At 42.1% G+C, this 6,000-nt stretch overlaps 1 pseudogene across 1 annotated transcript in view; it reads left to right on the forward strand.

Annotated features, from left to right (window-relative positions):
- The window catches only part of LOC147725101 (indolethylamine N-methyltransferase-like), a 90,761-nt pseudogene extending 88,928 nt beyond the window's left edge, over positions 1-1,833 (forward strand). Inside the window, exon 3 of the transcript XR_015309956.1 lies at positions 1,232-1,833. The product of XR_015309956.1 is annotated as an indolethylamine N-methyltransferase-like (transcript). The remainder of the gene's footprint in view (positions 1-1,231) is intronic.
- Positions 1,834-6,000: the final 4,167 nt, after the last annotated feature.

Genomic DNA, 6,000 nt, shown 5'->3' on the forward strand with positions numbered 1-6,000 from the left:
CTAACTACGCCCAGGCCTAATATTATGAACACTTCATTCAAGACTAAGAACTATACAAGATATACTATTGCTTGCATTGCCCGAGCAGAGACAGCTTCTAACATCTAGACACATCATTACATCAGAGCTGTACCTCTAACACAGTAGGTTTGTTACATAACCCTTTAAGGGTCAGAGGGGCACGCCAGACACAACGGTCCTAGAATGAATGATATGTTCGACAAGCAGTTCTGTTAATGCTGATCTTCCATCCTGATCCTCCAGAGGGGGATTGTCAATCCCACTCGAGACCATGTCATCCAGGTATGGGGTTACAGGCTAACCTAAGACCCCAGGCAGAGGTTACACCTACTATGCTCTCAGAATAGAGGTAGACCTGGGTAAGGATATGTAGAAACCAGACTGCCATTGTTGGACAGTTTATTCTTTTCACCATGTTCATAATGCTGGTTACTTTGCTTTGCTTTACCTGACTAATAATTGCAGCTCATTCTCTCTATGTAAGATTATGATGATTTCAATAAATGACACCAAAATGACAAAAATCTAATGTAGGGGACTGGAGATATGAACTTTTAAAGATTAAGGGCCACATGTATGACCGCCAGATTTTGCAAGTTGCTAATTAGACTTTTTGTTACTCGCAATTAGGAAGTCACAAAATTCAATGTACCAATGTGTCACAGAAACATCTAGCGATTCCTAATGAGGGCATAATTGATCTACCTCATCACTTTTCACGTGGTAGGTTGCAATTAGCGACCCATTGAGAATCGTTAAAAACACAATGCAATACAGCCGGTGAAGAACATGCTAAGTGTGCATGACGGTTTGGCTGGCTGGCCCAAGACGGCTGTCCAAACCGTCATGCTCACTTATGGTTCAGCAACCACTCCTCCTCACTCTAAGGTCACACAAGCCCAGCCCTGGCCCACCCTAACCTGGCTTCAAGCTCCATACTAAAAATAAAATAAATGATAATGTTGTGTTATTATCAGTTCCTTTTTCCTTTGCACTGCTCCTAGAGCACTGTGACGATGCTCCTCAGACGAGGAACCACCTCTGGATAGGGTTGTACAAAGTGCACAGCACGGATTATGTCTGTGGGGGTCATATTGAACACTTATTTTGAATTGTATGTAACAGCTGTGAAGGTAATTATCTTCACATTACAAAATATCTGTCATTCAACAATCAAACGCATGTCAATCCTGTTTTCTTTTGCTTTCAGTGAGACATGGATTGAGAAGCAAGACACGTTAAAAAGTAAGATCAAAACAGTTCTGAAATATGATGCGGCGTGCAGTGAGCCCTTCTCTCCCGTCATCCATCCGCAGGCTGACTGTCTGCTCCTGGCGCACGCCTTGGAGGAGCTCGTCACAGACAAGAAGTCCTACTGCGACGCTCTCAAAAATGTCTCCTCCCTCTTAAAGCCTGGAGGGCATCTAATAATGATTGTTGCCCTCGAAACCACATTCTACATGTGCGGTGACTTCAAGTTCCCTTTTCTCTGCATAGATGCAGATTTTCTGAAGGAAGCTGTCACTGGGGCTGGTTATGTGATCGAGGAAGATCACATTTATCCTCGGGAAATAGAAAGTTTGTATGATGTAACCGACTATAAATATCTTGCCTTTATAAAAGCACGCAAACAAAAAGACAGGCAGTAGATAAAGAGGAAACTGTAATTGGCACAGCATTAGTAATCTAATCACTGGGACTCCTGTCTGGCTGAGGTGGCAGTATGTGGGGCGGAGCCTGTGTCCTGTCCTAATTGTCATTCCCTCTTTCCAGATCAGCCGAGCATTAAAAGCTTTTCTTTTCCCTTTTCAACTTGATGTCTCTAGTGCTTTCTCTTTAATTATAATGAAATGTTGGCTAAAGATGAAACTGTTCCATTAAGCTGAGCATGCAATGTTGAGTAACAATTTGTGATTTAAACAGCTAATGAATAGTAGATGCATAAATCCAATCAATAAACAATAATGGCATTCTACCGCCTGGACATGACTTTAATTTTGAGAACCCCAGACTCCTCTGTTTTGTCTTTAATTGCAAACCCCAAGGGTCTGTATCTTCATGGAGGTGACTATACGCATAACACAGAGGCCTGTCTGCACTGGTCCATGTTAACTCAATTTCACCTCTGAAAATAAGTGGGGCAGGTTGAGCCAACACTCAGGATTTCTCTATAATCATCTTGGAAATGAGCATGTTAACTCATACTACAGCAATGAGTGACATATATTGAAATTCATTATTTTCAAACATAACCTATAAGTATTCCGAAACAAAATATCATGAGGATGTTTTTAAGAGTTAGCCAAGTGATAATGACATGTTTGTGCATTCTGCTTCGACTATTCTAGATTTCTTCATCAGGCCCCTGAGCACACGAGCCCAGATTTACTGAATCATCATGATGCGTGAGAAGGAGAGAGTGTTGCAGGGATCCTGCTGAGCCACAGATCTATGCTTGGGATCATGAAACAGGGACTGAGTCATCCTACCACCTGAGTACCCATGAGCCCAGGAACGACTAGCTACAGTGTCTCATTTCGCCCTCATACTCACAGAAGAACAAGTGATTAGACACCCCAGAACACAACACTCTCAACCCTCTCAGGAATCGTGGTTTCAGGCCACACCCTTTCACTCTCACACTCGTACTAGTCCACAATAAGTTCTGATAGAGACACAATCAGAGTTTAAAATGTTCATTTTAACTATCTTGCTCTAGTATGCAGTATACAGGCCACAACAAGTAGGAAAATGCCTAACACAAATACGGTTAGCACAGCAAGTAGTCCGTAAATCATAAATGGAGTAGCATAACCTCCCTCCTCTTCTACAGAAGCAAAATGATGATATTTCAGAGGATCTTTGAGTGTTAGCAGAAGATCTTTTCCCAGTATGTGTTACCTATATGTGTATATCTATTTGACAAAAGTGCATGTTCCCAAGCAAAAGCTGCATTTGTGTGTTTTGTATAGGTGCCAGGGCCTGACCAGAACAGAATAACAAGGGGCATTGTTGTTCGACCTTGTTTACATGTTCAGACTAAATTCCAGAAAAGAACAGAAAGCAAAAAAACTGTGTGTTCTGTGTGAAAGTACAGTGTGGCACAAAGCAAAATATATCTGTAGAGTAACGTGCGCTAAGCAGGGGACAGTCTGAAATGTGCTCATTCTAACAGAGGGAAAACAACAATGGGCATCCAAGGGACATATGGCATGATCACGAGAGCACCTTATTAATATAAATATGGCACTCTCTCCCCTCTCCCTTCTCCCTACTGCTACTGCTGAAATCAGCTGCTGTGCACCATGGATACACCTTTGGACAATAATAATAATAATAATACTTTATTGTTTGATTTATTAAAACCATTACAATATAAATGCGTTCAATTCATTCATACAAATTATAAAACTGTGTTTTTCTTTCAGTTCACTAAAACAATGCAGGCAGTTCAAATTCAGCTAAAAGTCAGATTCAGATCGGCAATTATTGACAGTCGAGGATTCTGTTGTGGGACCTGTAGACAAAATGCTGCTCTGCTGAAGTAAGAGAGATTTAGCAGCTCTAGTATCTTGCAACAGTTTTGACGATTTACTGATAAATTTGGTGAACCCAATGTTCAGCTTCTTGTTGTCCGGATTTAAGGCACTAAGGAACTACTAGCCTGTTCTATTCTTCTCGCAATAGAGACCGTCTGACTGTAAGTGTTGCGGGACATACACAGGCCATGTGTTCAATGGATTCGGAGTAATAACCGCACAGACTGCATTTATTACTATTGTCAGAACAACTCCATTCAGGAAGGTTCTTCAAAAAAGGCCATTCACCCATCCTTAGTGCTAAAAACCTTTGTTTCCAGTAAAGTGCGAACGTGCTTGCTAAGTAGGGTGACTCCACGTCTGGTTTATAACTGGAAATCACTGCCCATGCGTGCTTCCTCTTTGACAAAATTGCCCTATCCGAATGAAAGAACCAGTGCCAGTACTGTGCTCTTCTTGATGATCACCTTTAGCGCCAGCTCTAAGGGGTTTGTTCCCCAGAATTCCTTGAGTCCAAGTAATTGTAGGCTGTAATCCAAATGACGTAGATATTTCTGGCTAGTAGGGCTTTTCGATATTTCCTTCCAAAGTCTGGCCTCCAGGGAGCCCTCCCGGGCCTGGCACAATAAGTCGCAAACCTTTATAAACGCACCAGCCTCTACGCCGTGATGGTCTGCTAGGCCTAGTTCGAGACGAACTTGGGCTGGCGAGGCTGATTTTGGCTGACGGAATGCTCGTTTATAGATTTTGATTGTTAGTTTATTTAATAAAGTGCCTGTCGAAACCCTCATGATCTCGTGCCTGTACAACCGAAAATTAGTTATATTTGCCTTCATTACTTGATCCACCCACAAAAGTGATATATAATTTTTATCGGAAGACTCTGTGAAATGCGGGGTGGGGATCCACACAGATTCCAGAACTTTCCATCACATAAATGTGAGGAAAATGAGTTTTTTTTACAAAGTTTGAAGTTTGCAAGGGATTCTGGGTAAGAGATCCCGGTGAGAGCCACACAAGGCACCCCATCCTAGATTCCCCTGCATGTCTATGTATACGTTTGGTAGGTTTCCCTAGGTGCCGGAAGGGCTAGAGTTCACAATCTACAGCTAGGCACTCTTCTAAAAAGGGTCAGTTTTCACTGTGTAAAATGTGGTGTTTCCATGTTGCATTTTGGGCCATTTCCTGCTTCCGAAAATAGTTTGTGGCGCCAGCACAGGAATTTATTTATCAAGATGTTTTTCATATTAAGATTTGTGTTGTTAATACTAACAAAATCTATTCGATTCAATCCACATCTGTTTCATTCATTCATTCATTAGATTCTTTATTTCGGCTAATATGCCATAAAAGACAGTGCATACATTACATTGCATTTCATTAGTAGTTAAAAACATGTTATCACTTACATACATAAAACACAGGATATAAAATACAATACAAGTTGGATAATAATTTGAGCAGGAACATGCATTCGTAAAAGATACAATGGACCATCATGTCAATCCCAAGCATCGGTTCGATTACAATTGATGCCCTATTTTTTTCCTTTGATAAAAGATAGAGAGCAAACATCTACTGACACTAAATATTATTTGTTGAGATGTATTTGTTGTTAGGATTCTCAGAGCCTGAGAGCATGACCTCAAGCCTAAAAGTAAGCATATTGGTTTAATCCACTTCCTTCTAGCCTGTAGATAGAAGGGACAGAAAAAAAGAATATGCTGTTCATTTTCGGTCTGGTTTTGGTCACACATAGGGCAAATTTCATCCATTACTAGGGATGCTGGGTCGCGATTTCTAGCCCACCGTGCCAAAGTAGTTTTAATCAATAGATTTTCATACCGGAATTTTAGGAATAAAGTTTTGGCAAGTGGCGGCTCTATCTCGTCCATAAACATCTCATAGAGCGGTTCACCCTTAAAGTTTAGGAACTTTGCAACTAAGGTACCACTGGTTGTAATATTTACAGTCCTACTTAACATAAAACTCCAAAAGGCTCTTTTTAGGATTAATTTGGGGTTAGCAGGTAATTGCTCAGGATTCTCCCAAAAGTGTTTCAATCAATCAATCAATCAATCAATCAATGACACTTATAGAGCGCGCTACATACCCGTAGGGTCTCAAGGCGCTGGGGGAGGAGGGTGCCGCTACTGCTCGCACAGCCAGGTCTTCAGCTTCTTCCTGAAGGAGAGGTGGTCTTGGGTCAGGCGCAGGTCGGTCGAGAGGGAGTTCCAGGTCTTGGCGGCCAGGTAGGAGAAGGACCTTCCTCCTGTAGTCGCTCTTCGGATGCGGGGGACGGCGGCGAGGGCGTGGTTGGCTGATCGGAGGTGGCGTTTGGGAGCATAGAAGTTGATCCGGCTGTTGAGGTAGCTCGGGCCTTGGTCGTGTAGGGCTTTGTGTGCGTGGGTGAGGAGGCGGAAGGTGATTCTTTTGTTGA

This window comes from Lissotriton vulgaris, chromosome 4_1 (genome assembly GCF_964263255.1).
Source record: "Lissotriton vulgaris chromosome 4_1, aLisVul1.2, whole genome shotgun sequence".
Classification (NCBI taxonomy): Eukaryota; Metazoa; Chordata; class Amphibia; order Caudata; family Salamandridae; genus Lissotriton; species Lissotriton vulgaris.